We start from the raw sequence: 15408 nt of genomic DNA, 5'->3' as shown, positions 1-15408 counted from the left end.
TCAAGAAATAGTATGCATGAAAATCCAAGGAGATAAGCAGTTTCTGAGATACTCAAACCACCCTGTCTAGCACCAACAATCATTCCATGATAGAAGTTACTTAGATCACATTTCTTCCCCATTCTGATGCTTGGTCTGAACAATAACTGAACCTCCTGACCACATCTGCATGCTTTTATGCAGTGAGGTGCTGCCACATGATTGGCTGGTTAGATATTTGCATTAATAAGGTGTACAGGTATATCTGATAATGTGGGCCCTAAGTGTACAGTCCTGTTATGGGGGCAAACAGAATGAGTGCAGAAAGTCAACATGGATGAGGTTCACTCTACAACTCTACCCAGTTGAAACATCCAAAAATATCTCCATAAACAAAAACTAAACCATGAGGTAGCTCAAGCAATGAAAATAATGGGACAGCTGTTCCTACTTAAGACTCAAACTCAAATTGTGAAAGCAAGAGATTCTGCAGTTGTTGGCAATCCATAGCTGGAGGAACTCAGCACGTCAGGCAGTATCTATGCAGAATAAACAGTCAGCATTTTGAGCAAAGATCCTTCCTCAGGACTGGAAAGGAAGAGAAGAAGCCAGAATACAATTAAATAAATGTCAGGTCCAAACACTTTATCGAGAACATTTATCAGAATTAGGTTCATTATCACTGACGTATGTGGTGAAATTTCTTGTTTTGTGGCAGCAGACAGCACAACACATAAATTACGATAGCAGACATCCCACCACAGTGGCTCCCTGATGCCCACAAATTATATACAATATCATGGAAATCAATTTTTTTGAGAGTGAGCGAGAGAAAAGAAAGCGCGAAAGCGACAGAGAGAGAGCGAGAGCACACTATGGCAGAGTGTTCCAAAAAAAATATAAAACATATGTCACCCCAGACTACACTAAAGTGTACCCCTGTCTAATAGGGGTCAAAATAATGACAGTGTTGCTCGCTGCACTGTTTGCAACAGTGACTTTTCTATTGCCCATGGTGGGTTAAGACTGTAAAAGACATGTTGAGGTGAGTTTAACAGGTGTCATTCGTTTATTAGCATAGCTAACGTTATTTAAACTAGCTGGCCAGCTGCTAAGGAGCTACTCTATTGCAGACATCCCACCTCTCCTGGAAATTGATGGTGCTACCTCCCTGAAATTAGTTTTTGCAGGGTGGGATGTCTGCGACAGGTTACAACAAATATACAGAAAACAAAATACGACAACAAAAAGAAGGCAAATAGTAAGTTAGTGTTCTTGAGTTCATTGACTGCTCAGAAATCTGATGCAGAGGGGAAGAAGCTATTCCTGAAATGTTGAGTATCTCTCTTCAGGCTCCTGTACCTCCGCCATGTTAGAAGTAATGAGAAGAAGGCATGTCCTGGATGGTGAGGGTCCTTATGGGTCCTTCTTGAGGCACCACCTTTTGGGACCCTTCCTTAGAACTGCAGGAGGAAGCAGAGGGGTGCTTATTTTTCAAAGCAGAGCAGAGTGGAATGAGGTTTCTTTTGGAAAACAAAAGAAAGTCTGCAGATGCTGGAAATCCAAACAACACACAAAAAATGCTGTAGGAACTCAACAGGCCAGGTGCATCTATGGAAAAAAGTAGTCAATGTTTTGGGCTGAGACTCTTCAGCAGGACTGGAAAAAAAAGGTGGGGGAGGGGAAAACACAGAATTGGAGGGATGAAGTAAAGAGCTGGGAATTTTTCCTAAATTATGGCACCCACTATCTGCAAACAGTTATAGTTGCTCCACATAATCTCTCTTCATCCATCTTTTTACACCTGGTTAATAGAATACCATACTCCAGGCACATCTTCAATGAATTGTATCAGTTTTCCCCCCCAAAAAGTAACCAAAACTATATAGGAAGACTATTCAGCCTCACTTGAGAACCTCAATTTTATTTAACTCTTTTCTGAATTCTGGCACTGTCTGCCATTGTTATTCTGTTACTTCCCCATGAGTTCACAATATTTTTAATTAAAGTAATGCACAACATAATCACATTTCTGACAAGGTCAGCCTTTCTCCTCTACTTCCAAGTGCTTGTGTTACTTGACTTAGCAAGCCATTCCAGTGATAAATTAACCACACTGGTGGATACAGAATCACCAACATACAAAGTATAGAAAAACTGGCCGGTTTCCTTTGCAAGAAAACAACCAGTAGTTGATCACCAATACCAATATTTAAAATTTAAGTTCTTAAAGTTTCCATGGTGGAATCTGTGCTACAAATCTGTACATGCTAATTGCGTCAACATCTACAATGTGTGTCACAGCTTTTTAATACAAATTTGACAAAACAATTGGTTTAAATTGACTTTCATTACACAGCAAGTCCTGGCTTCACTTAGTTTTGTAGCCCGCAGATTTAAAAAGTGAACAGGTTTTCACCCTATTTTTAATGTTTAATTGTTTTAGATTTACTGACATATGGACAAGGTTGTATTTACTGCTCATTCTCAACTTCAGCATCACTAGGAGGAGTAACCAAGAATGATGAGGTACCAATTCTGCAATACCTCAATCATTCTCCAAAGCCTGACAATGCATTCCCAGTCTGACAAAACTGACAATCAACATGACTAATAAATAGTATTATTTTTTCATTAAACCACTAAACACCCTTTCTCACAACCCAGAAAGATTAATACAATCTAACCAGATGATAGTGACGGACACACCCTCTCATTCCAATCCAGAGACTGATAAAACACTCCAAACTTGAATCAATAAGGTGCCACATAAAATGTTACTTCATTAAGGGATTGTAGTATGAAGGGTAATTTATATAGACGTGCCTAGAGAAGCAGCCAACTAATAGAAAACCATCAGGATAACTGGCTTGCTTTTGGATTAGTAATGCTTAAAGTGGGGTATATGGGGTGTCAGGGAGGGGTAGCACATCTGGTGGGGGAACATGTTGCATCCTTTTCAGGGTGGTTTGTCCACCTTTGTTCCCCACCTGGCACTCAGCTCTCACCTGTGGCTCCCCGTAGCTGTTTGCATGTGACAGCGGCCACACCCCGGGCAACGGCTTCGACAAGCCGGCTAAACCAGGTGAGGGTAGCCGACGGGTCTCAAACCCTCGGTGAGATAGGGAGTTGTCTATCCCAGCACGTGAAGACAGACTCCAGTGGATTGAGCGGACGAGACCAATGGAAGGTTCAACAGTCAAGAAGGCGGTCTCTGCAAGCGTCGTGGAACGTGTAGAGCAGGACAAGACACAGAAGATGTCCTGTCATCCACTGCGCCTAGTCCCATCTCCAGCCGTCTAGACTCTGTTTTGCCACTGGACCCAGATGGGAATTGGGAAGAGAGAGTGAGGCTGACACTGCGCAACTCTCCCTCACTTAAATCCAAATCACGCGCTAGTCTTGACACCATCATTATGGTGTCGAGGTCCTCATCGACGTCAACGATGGACGAACAACAACAACAATGCTTAAAGTAGGAAAATATATCAAAGTCAATCAACATTCTTATAAATTAGCAGAAAAAACTAAAGGAATCTTCTTGAAACTGTCATTGCGATATGAACTCCACTGCCTTGTTGATTCCCTTTAAAGTACTTTGCAAAGTTCAAAGTAAATTTATTATCAAAGTACATATACAGTTGCAAGAAAAAGTATGTGAACCCTTTGCAATTACCTGGTTTTCTGCATTAGTTACTCACAAAATGTGGTCTGATCTTCATCTAAGTCACAATAATAGACACACATAATCTGCCTAAACTAATTACACCTAAACAATTGTACTTTTCGTGTCTTTATTAAACACATGGCTTGATCAGTCACAGTCAAGGCTGGAAAAAGCATGTGAACCCTTGTATTTAATAACTACTAGAACCTCCTTTATCAGCAATAACCTCCACCAAACATTTCCTGTGGCTGCTGATCAGATTGCACGATGGTGTGGAGGAATTTTGGTCCATTCCTCCATACAAAACTGTTTCAGTTCATCAATATTTCTGAGATACCTTGCATGAACTGCCCTCTTCAGGTCATGCCACAGCATCTCAAATGGGTTAAAGTTTGCTGTCTGAATGGGCCATTCCAAAACACAAATTCTCTTTTTAAACCATCCTGCTGTTGATTTACTCTTGTGTTTCAGATCATTGTCTGTAGCATTGTCCAACTTCTATTAAGCTTCAGGTGACAGCCTGCTACCTAGACATTTTCCTGTAAAATGGCTTGATGCAATTTTGAATTCATTGATCCCTCAACAATTGCAAGCTGTTCAGGCCCTGCGGCAGCAAAGCAGCTCCAAACCATGATGCTCTTTCCACCATGCTTTGCAGTTGGGATGAGATTTTGGTGTTGGTGTGCAATGCCCTTTTCCCTCCAAAAATAACAGTGGGCATTTCTGCCAGAAAGTTCAACTGTTGTCTCATCTGTCCACAATCTATCCAAGGAACATTGTTCCAGAAGTGTGGTGGAACATCCAGGTGATCTTTTGCAAACTTGAGACGTGCAAAGTACCTTTGGAGAGCAGTGGTTTCCTCCATGATATTGTTTCATGAACACCTTTCTCATTCAGTTTTTTTTTCGTATAGTGGACACTGAACAGAGACTTCAGCAAGTTCGAGAGATTTCTGCACGTCTTTTGCTGTTACCCTTGGGTTCTTTTTTACCTCCTTCAGCATTGCACATTCTGCTCTGGTGTGATCTTTTTAAGGACAACCACTCTTACGCAGAGCAGCAACAGTTTTGATTTTCCTCCATTTGTAAACAATTTTACGATGGACTAATGATCATAGATCTTTAGAAATGCTTTTTTGGCGTTTTCCAGCTTCATGCCTCTCTACAATTCTTCTAAGATCCTCTGAAAGTTGCTCTGATCGAGGCATGGTGTGGATAAACAGATCTTTCTTGAGAAGAGCAGGCTCTGTCAGTAACCTCATTTTGTGTGTGTTTTTATATATATAGGGAAGGGCACCTCTACAACCCACACCTGAACCTGGTGGTATGAGTCCTGAGGCTCCTGTACTTTCTTCCTGACGGAAACAGCGACAAGAGCATGTCCTCTGGGTGGTGGAGGGTCCCTGATTTATGCTGCTTTCCTGCGACCATTTTATCCAAACTCTACAATCTTGTTTTTGACTCAAAACAACAATGATCTGTAGCATTAAGAATCCTCTTAAGAGATCCGATCAAGATTTACTCAAAGTCTAAACATATTAAAGGATGTTACACTATTCATCCATTTTCTTTCCTCTGTCAATTACTAAACTTTGTTGCTTGAATTTACTAAGATCAAACATAGATACATAGATCAGTATTATATTTGCTAAACACAAGAGATCCCACAGATACTGGTAATCCAGAGCAACACACACAAAATGTTGGAGGAACTCAGCAGATAGGGCAGCAGCTTTGGAAATGAAGAAACCATCAAGACTTTTCATCAGGGCTGGAAAAGAAGGGGGAAAATGCCAGTATAAGAAGATGGAGGGAAGAGCGATGAATTAAGTAGCCAGGATGTGACAAGTGGAAAAGGCAAAGGGCTGGAGGAGAGGAGAGTGGATCCTGAGAGAAAGTGAAGGACAACGACTGGGGGATGTGATAAGCAAGTGAAAAGAGGTAAGAGGCCAGAACAGGGAAATGAAGGAGGAAAGGAGAAAGGAAAAAATTTTCTAGAAGTAGGAGAAATCGATGGTCAAGCCATCATATTGGAGGCTATCTAGACATAACATAAGGCACTGTTCCTCCAATTTGAGAGTGGCCTCATCATGGCAGAAGAGGAGGCTGTGGCCCAATATGTCGGAATGGGAATAGGAATTGAAATGATTGGCCACCAAGAAATTCCATTTTATGTAGATGGGGGCAGAGTAGCTCAACGGTGGCCCCCCCCCATCCTATCTACATCGAGTCTCACCAATGTAGAGGAGGTCGCATTGGGAGTGGCAGGTGCAGTAAATGAGCCTAGCAGATGATGTGTTGCCTCACCTGGAAGGACCATGTGGTTCCTGAATGAAGGTGAGGGAGGAGGTGAATGAGCAGGTGTCGTACTTCTGCCACTTGCAGGGAGGGATGAATGGACAAGAGAATCACATTGGCAGCAATCCTTACGAGAAGTGAAGAATCGGGGAGATAAAGATGTGTTTGGTGGTAAGGACCCATTGAAGGTGGCAGAAGTTGTGGAGAATGATGTGTTGGATGCAGTGGCTCATGGAGTAGTAGATGAGGACGAGAGGAACTCTGTCTGTTAAGGCAGCAGGAAGCACCCCATCTTCCCACCGCCTTAACAAGGACAGAGTTCCTTTTGTCCTCACCTACCACCCTATGAGCCTCTGTGCACACCAACTTCTGTGTGTGTAATATTTGTTATCCACTGATGTGTGTTGAGACCATTCCAAAATCCAAGGAACAACCCTTGGATGCAGGCTGAGATCCAAGAAATTTAGACGATTTTAGTCCTGTTAATTTCACCATTATACTCCTTGTGATGTTTGTTACCTTAGATTCTTCCCTGACATTAGGCATCTGTTCTCTATTTCTGCTACACCTACATCTCCCGAAGAAAGGCAAAATTTATTAATACCTCTTTCACTTTTAAAATATATACAACAATCCCATTTTTCATAGGACCCAGATATTTTTGCTTTCCCACTTTTCACATCACTGCAGAGGTTCAATGTTTTTCCATTTCATACATAATCTAGTTTTTCCTCTTATTTTTAGTCCTTTATACATTTACTGCTTCTTCAAAAGTCCCAATTCTTCAATCTACATTTATTGGCAATATTTTAATAATCTTTATTTAAGCTAATACTATCTACAATTAAATATTTAAAATGTCACTGTCTACAGGTGAGGTGCCGGAGGATTGGAGAGTGGCTCATGTTGTTCCGTTGTTTAAAAAAGGATCGAAAAGTAATCCGGAAAATTATGGACCAGTAAGTTTAATGTCGGTAGTAGGTAAGTTATTGGAGGGAGTACTAAGAGACAGAATCTACAAGCATTTGGATAGACAGGGACTTATTAGGGAGAGTCAACATGGCTTTGTGCGTGGTAGGACATGTTGGGCCAATCTATTAGAGTTTTTCGAGGAGGTTACCAGGAAAGTGGATGAAGGGAAGACAGTGGATATTGTCTACAGGGACTTCAGTAAGGCCTTTGACAAGGTCCCGCATGGGAGGTTAGTTAGGAAAATTCAGTCACTAAATATACATGGAGAGGTGGTAAATTGGATTAGACATTGGCTCAATGGAAGAAGCCAAAGAGTGGTAGTAGAGAATTGCTTCTCCGAGTGGAAGCCTGTAACTAGTGGTATGCCACAGGGATCAAGGCTGGGTCCATTGTTATTTGTCATCTATATCAATGATCTGGATGATAATGTGGTAAATTGGATCAGCAAATTTGCTGATGATACAAAGATTGGAGGTGTAGTAGACAGTGAGGAAGGTTTTCAGAGCCTGCAGAGGGACTTGGACCAGCTGGAAAAATGGGCTGAAAAATGGCAGATGGAGTTGAATACAGACAAGTGTGAGGTATTGTACATTGGAAGGACAAACCAAGGTAGAACATACAGGGTTAATGGCAAGGGACTGAGGAGTGCAGTGGAACAGAGGGATCTGGGAATACAGATACAAAATTCCCTAAAAGTGGCGTCACAGGTAGATTGGGTCATAAAGAGAGCTTTTGGTACATTGGCCTTTATTAATCAAAGTATTGAGTATAAGAGCTGGAATGTTATGATGAGGTTGTATAAGGCATTGGTGAGGCCGAATCTGGAGTATTGTGTTCAGTTTTGGTCACCAAATTACAGGAAGGATATAAATAAGGTTGAAAGAGTGCAGAGAATATTTACAAGGATGTTGCCGGGACTTGAGAAACTCAGTTACAGAGGAAGGTTGAATAGGTTAGGACTTTATTCCCTGAAGCATAGAAGAATGAGGGGAGATTTGACAGAGGTATATAAAATTATGATGGGTATAGATAGAGTGAATGCAAGCAGGCTTTTTCCACTGAGGCAAGGGGAGAAAAAAACCAGAGGACATGGGTTAAGGGTGAGGGGGGAAAAGTTTAAAGGGAACATTAGGGGGTGCTTCTTCACACAGAGAGTGGTGTGAGTATCAAATGAGCTGCCAGACATGGTGGTAAATGCGGGTTCTTTTTTAACATTTAAGAATAAATTGGACAGATACATGGATGGGAGGTGTATGGAGGGATATGGTCCGTGTGCAGGTCAGTGGGACTAGACAGAAAATGGTTCGGCACAGCCAAGAAGGGCCAAAAGGCCTGATTCTGTGCTGTAGTTTCTATGGTTTTTAATTTCCTTAGCTATATAAAAGCTCATTTTGTAGAACTTATTTATCAACAATTCTTCTTAAACCTGAAGAGAATTTAAAAACAATTCTTGATACGCCCGTTATTGTTTATCTACTTCTGAATCTATTTTCTCAATTATTCAAGTTCAAAACTTCTGGTTTCGAACTTATGGCATCTGACATTTGTAAACTTTTACCAAAATAACAAGCACAAGCTACAACCGTTTTTCCTGCAATCAACAGAAATGTAATATATGTGTTTTGGATAGCTTTTTGACACGTCACTCCAAAGATCATAGTTAAAACATTATATAAAGGAAGCAAATTTTGTTTGTCTTCAGAGCTCACTGTTCAAAGTTACCATGGTGTAATAAACTTATTCTTCATTCTGTTGGCAGAATTCAACAATTACTGAAGAACTCAAACTAAGCTAATGGCACCATTAATAGTAATTATCATCAAGCGCACTTTAATTATGGGCTTTATAATAAATTTCACAACTGACCTGTTCTTTAACCTGTGTCTCTGACATTCACTGGTTGGAATATAATCCTTATTAATTGGAGAGGAATTTAATGCTAAAATGTCACATGCATAATCATAACTAAATGAAAAGCAAAGTATTTAAAGCCCAGTCCATTAAAGCAATACAGCATTAGAACACAGAACAGTATAGCACAGTATAGGCCCTTCAGCCCACAATGTTGTGTTGATATTTCAAATCTACTCCGAGATGAAGCTAACACTTCCCTCCCATAGAACATTCTAATTTATTTCCTACACGTACCTAAGAGCCTCTGAAATGTTCCTGATGTACCTGCCTCGACCACCACCCTCGACAGAGCATTCCATGCACTCACCACTTGTATCTCTAAATAAAATAAAAATAATTTTAGGCACTTCAGGCCATTTGAACCGAACCACACAGCAAACTCCACCCTAATCATGGAACAATTTGCCTACTAGCTGGTATGTTTTTGGACTGTAGGAGGAAACCGATGTATTCCATGGGGAGAACTTAAGACACTTACAGATGAAGTCAGAATTGAACTGCGACGTTCCAAGCTGTCATAGCTTCGCACTCAACATTACACTACTGTGATGCTCTCTCCTATTGTTATCACCAATCCCCGCAGATTTTGGTCTTCCGGTTAGAAAGTTGAGGAGCTGTCCTATGAAAAAGCTGGCTGTCCACTGTATCATCTAGCTGGCTATCTTATCATCTTGTATACCTCTATCAATTCACCTCTTATCCTTCTTTACTCCAAAGAAAAGCACGAGCTTACTCAAATTTATAGTCTCTCAAAAGCAGAAGTGGAGGAGTATGCCTCTTGATCAACTCTTCTTGCTGCACAAATATATCAGTGCTGTCCTAATTCTGCTCACTAGACCTGGAATATCTCGCAGTTAAGTGCCATCCTTTTTACCTACCACAGGAATCCTCTGGGGTCCTTTAGGTAGCAGTATACATTCCACCTCAGTCCAATGTCAATCAGGCTTTAGATGATCAGAGCAATGGGATCAACATGCATGAAACAGTGCATCCTGATGCCTTCACCATTTTAACCGGGTCAGTCTGAGAAAAGTCACTAAGCAATTAGCATCCACAGATCTCTTGCAACACCAGAGGAAACAACACACTGGACCATTGCTACACCACCATCAAGAATGCCTACCATACTATTCCACGCCCTCACTTGGGGAAGTCTGATCACCTGGCTGTAATTCTACTCCCTGAATATAGGCAGAGAGTGAAGACTGCAGCACCAGTCATGAGGACCAAGGAGGTATGGACAAGGGAAGCAAAGGAGCACCTACAGGACTGCTTTGAATCACTAAACTGGACTGTATTCAGAGATTCATCTTCAAACCTGGATGAGTATGCTGCAGTTGTTACCGACTTCATTAAATCCTGTGTGGTTGAGTGTGTGCCTACAAAGACTTACTGTACATTCTCAAACCAAAAGCCGCAGATAAACAGGGAGGTAGGTCGTCTGCTGAAGGCTGGATCTGTGGCATTCAACTCTGGTGACCCAGGCCTCTACCAGAGAACCAGGTATGATTTGCGGAGGGCTATTGCAAGGGTGAAGAGTCAACTTTGAATGAGGTTGGAGGTGACATTGGATGCATAGCAACTCTGGCAGGGTTTGCAGGACATTACTTCCTATAAAAGGAAACCCAATAGCATGAATGGCAGCGATGCTTCACTACCAAGTGAACTCAACACCTTCTATGCCTAATTTGAAACACAGCACAACTCTGAAGATCCCTGCTGCACCTGATAACCCAGTGATCTGTGTCTCAGGGGCCGAAGTTAGGCTGTCTTTAAAGAGGGTAAACCCTTGCACGGCGGAAGGTCCCAATGGAGTACCTGGTAAGGCTCTGAAAACCTGAAATTGGCGGGAGTGTTTAAAGACATTTTGAACCTCTCACTGCTATGGGCGGAATCTCCCATTTGCTTCAAAAAGGCAACAATTATACCAGTGCCTAAGAAGAATAATGTGAGCTGTCTAACTGACTATCGCCCAGTAGCACTCACATCAGTGACAAAATGCTTTGAGAGGTTATGGACTAGACTGAACTCCTGCCTCAGCAAGGACCTGGACCTATTGCAATTTGCCTATCTCAATGGCTCTCCACACGGCTTTAGACCACCTGGACAACACAAACACCCATGTTAAGATGCTGTTCATCCACTATAGCTCAGCATTTAATCTCACAATCCTGATTGAGAAGTTGCAGAACCTGTGCCTCTGTACCTCCCTCTGGAACTGGATCCTCAACTTCCTAACCGGAAGACCACAATCTGCGCAGATTGGTGATAACATCTCTTCCTCGCTGACGATCAACATTGGTGCACTTCGAGGGCGTGTGCTTAGCCCACTACTCTACTCTCTATATACCCATGACTGTGTGGTTAGGCATAGCTCAGATATCATCTATAAATTCACTGATGATACAACCATTGTTGGTGGAATCTCAGTGGTGATGAGAGGGTGTACAGCAGTGAGATATGCCAACTAGTGGAGTGGTGCCGCAGCAACAACCTGGCACTCAGCGTCAGTAAGACCAAAGAGCTGATTGTGGACTTCAGGAAGGGTAAGACGAAAGAACACATACCAATCCTCATAGAGGGATCAGAAGTGGAGAGAGTGAGCAGTTTCAAGTTCCTGGGTGTCAAGAACTTGAGGATCTAACCTGGTCCCAACATATTCATGTAGTTATAAAGAAAGCAAGACAGCAGCTATACTTCATTAGGAGTTTGAAGAGATTTGGAATGTCAACAAATACACTCAAAAACCTCTGTAGATGTACCTTGGGGAGCATTCTGACAGGCTGCATCACAGGACCAAAAGAAGCTACAGAGTTGTAAATCTAGTCAGCTCCATCTTGGGTACTAGCCTACGAAGTATCCACGACATCTTCAGGAAGCGGTGTCTCAGAAACGACCTCCAGTACTGAGGGCATGCCCTTTTCTCACTGTTATCATCAGGTAAGAGGTACAGAAGCCTGATGGCACACACCCAGTGATTCAGGAACAGCTTCTTCCCCTCTGCCATCCAATTCCTAAATGGACATTGAAACCTTGGATACTACCTCACTTTTTTTTTTAAAAAAACATACAGTATTTCTAATTTTTGCACGTTTCAGTATATGTATACTGTAATTGATTTACTTATTTTTATTTTTTTTCTCTTCTATATTATGTATTGCATTGAACTGCTGCTGCTAAGTTAATAAATTTTACGCCACATGCCGATGATAACAAACCTGATTCTGATTCTTTCCTCATAAGACATACTGCCTTATCTGGAAAGCACCCTGATAAATATCTGCTCCATCCTCTCCAAAGCTTCCACAACCTTTTGATAATGTGTCCAGACTGAACACAATATTTTAAGTATGTCTAACTGGAGTCTTACAGAGCTGCAACATTATCTTGTTGTTCTTGATCTCACTCCCCCACCTACTGAAGACGCACACACCATACAACTTCTACAGCAATTTTCAGGAATCTAGGGACATGGACTCCAAGGTACCCCATTCCTCAGCACTGCTAACAATCCTGCCATTGTCCTTGTTAACCTACTTGCATACAGGCAGAAGGTAAACAGCAAGGCTCCAGAGATAAAGACAACAAAAAGGTGGTCACAAAAGGCAGAGGAGTGGCTACAGGATTACTTTGATTTGGTGGACTGGGCCATGTTAAAGGACTCAAAGGATCTGAATGAATACACCATGGTTGTCGTGGATTCTCTGAAGACAGCCATACATGAGACCATTCAGTCTTCCCCAACTAGAAGCCCTGGATGAACCACGAGATCCACAATCTGCTGAGGGCCAGATCTGTGGCATTCAGGACTAACCACCAAGTAAAATGCAAGAGACCCAAGTACGACATCCAGAAAGTCATCTCACTTCCGTAGTAGCAATTCCAGACCACATGAATCATGAAGAATGCTCAACAGCTGAGGCAGGGTTTGCATGCCATCATCTCCTACAAGGTGAAACCATATGACATATGTGCCAACAAGGTTTCACTCCCAGAATAGGTCAATGCCTTTATACTTACTTTGACCGTCAAAACAGGGAGGTATCTTCATGAACTCCCATAGTCCCCAACAACCCTGTGATTTCAGTTTCTGAGGCCAAAGTGAGAGCATCTTTCAGGAGAGTAAACCCAGGGGAAGCATCTGTGCCAGAAAGGGTTTCTGGCCAAGTACTGAAGACCTGTGCTATTGAACTGGCTGGTGTATTCACTGTTAACTTTAGCCCCTCACTTCTGCAGTCTGAGGTCATACAGGTTTCAATTATACCAGTGTGCAAGAATATGGTAACCTCCCTCAAAGACTATTGTACAGTAGAACTTACGTCCACTGTACTGAAGAGTTTTGAGAGGTTAGTGATGGAAGCATATCAACTCCTGTCTGAGGAGCGACTTGGATCCACTCAAATTTGCTTGTCATTAACAGTTCAGCAACAGATGCCATTCCATTCGCTTGTCACTTAACTCTGAAACATCTACTCTTCGTTGACTACAGCTCTGCATTCAATACCATTATCCCCTCAAAACTAATCAATAAGCTCCAAGACCTAGGCCTCAATACCTCGTTGTCCAACTGGATCCTCGATTTCCTCACTTGTAGACCCCAGTCAGTTCAGATGGGCAACATAGGATTCTGATTTTTAAATCCAAGGTTCTTTTAAAGTCGGAAAAGAGGCACAAAATGTGTTGCTTCACAATTATTTTATTAAGCACTGATAGAACAAAGTAAAAGTTTAACTGTGACAGAGGTCTACTAAGTGAAGGGAAATCTAAGATTAAGATGGCACTGCTTTGCATTTAGCTATTTTATACCCAGAAGAGAGGTGAGGAAAATTCCATTCAAATTTGTAGACAAGAGACAACTAATGAGAAAGTACCTATTCAAATATTGCACTACCAAGTTAACCAGTGAGAAAGCACTTATTTTAATAACGCAGAGTAAGGAAGCTTCCAGAGCTTCCTGGAATTATATTTTATATAACCAATAGAGGCATATTAAACTGTTATTTCCATACATTTAAAATACAAGTAGATGTATTTCAAAGAAAATAATTAAACAGTCCAATCTAAGAATTAAACAGCTGAATCCAATAAACCCCACCTCCCTTTTAATTCTAAATCGTACATTTGGAATCATTACATCTAAATTTCAGAAGCAGAAAAACTTATCCTACCTACGTTATGTATAAAATAATCAAAAAAACTACCCTATTTCAAAGGGTATATATTCTTCAATATATTCATAAGATTGTCATGGTTAGGTAGATTAGTAGGCACACATGCGAGTTTGAACTATTCTATTTTGCCTTTAAACAGGTAGAAAAAATGTGTAAATTATGGTAAGACATTAATATAATATGACGTAGGCAAAATTGGCAAAAATATAACAAATACATTAGAATAAGCTTCATAATGTTCAGTAGTTGTCAACTTGCTTGAAGTCTTCTGGCTAGTTAGTGATTTAGTCACTGCAGTCCACCAGTGCAAGCACTGTAGCCAAGAAGTCACAAGCACATTAAACACAGCGTTCACTGTCCTTGTCGGGTACCACTTTAGCTTGCTTGCAGTGGCTGGTAAGTATCCAATTTTACCCTTTACCTTCACTGCCATGTTGATAATTAACAGCAATTGATAAGGACCTTCCCACTGAGCTCCCAGTGGTTCCTTATACGTTTTCATTATCAGGACCCACTCACCAGGAATCAGGATGTGTCCTCCTCCTACTGGATTACCACAAGCAGCAAAAAATCTGTTGAGAAGCAGACTGGACAGCTTGCATTAATTTCACACAATAGTTAATTAAACTATCTTCCTTACTATATATAGCAGCCCCTCTTTGAGATCAAGGGCTCCTGGCAGAGACATAGGACACCCTGTTACCACCTCAAATCAACTTAGTTTAGTTTTCTTTGTTTGGAGTTGTTCTGATACTACACAAGATGATACGAAGAGCCACTGGCTTCCTCACGATACTTAGTCAATTGTTGTTTGATAGTTCCATTCATTTGTTCAACTTGTCCTGGTGCCTCTGGTGATGTGGAGAATGAAAAGACCATTCATCTATTGACATAATTCCTGACAAACACTCCCAACGAAATACATTCCCTGGTCAGAATCAATGTGACATAATCCTTGATCAGAGTTTTTGCTGGGTGAGCGGCAGTGGCTTTCCTTGTGAGAATATATTCCGCCCATCTTAAAAACTTGTCCACTATCACTTGTACGTCTGAGTATCCTTGACACTTTGGTAAAGAAATGTGGTCCACAAGTAAGAATAAAAATAGACCAGGTAGGCAAGAGCACTTATCTGTAGCAGCTTACTGCTGCTCCATGATGTATTTTCTGGCATATCACAAATCTTTCAAATATTTGTAGAATTTGTACCCTAAACATTGGATTCCACCACCAATGGGAGAATCTGTTGATCATATTTTGCGCTCCAATGTGACCTGGGGGTGTATTTATTGAGTAAGATAATTTTGTACAGTATGTTCATCGGTGATGCAGAGTTCATCTTCATTTCGATAATTCCAGTTGCCAGGTTCACTGTATATGTTCTTGGCACTTCTCTTATTAGTTCCTGTG

General features: G+C 41.4%; 1 protein-coding gene across 3 annotated transcripts in view; it reads right to left on the bottom strand.

Annotated features, from left to right (window-relative positions):
• sugt1 (SGT1 homolog, MIS12 kinetochore complex assembly cochaperone) overlaps positions 1–15408 on the bottom strand; it is a 190013-nt gene that overhangs the window by 58114 nt on the left and 116491 nt on the right. The gene's annotated exons all lie outside the window — the stretch shown is intronic.

This window comes from Mobula hypostoma, chromosome 7 (assembly GCF_963921235.1).
Source record: "Mobula hypostoma chromosome 7, sMobHyp1.1, whole genome shotgun sequence".
In the NCBI taxonomy this organism is placed as follows: domain Eukaryota; kingdom Metazoa; phylum Chordata; class Chondrichthyes; order Myliobatiformes; family Myliobatidae; genus Mobula; species Mobula hypostoma.
This window is presented reverse-complemented; position numbering and strand designations above follow the sequence as displayed.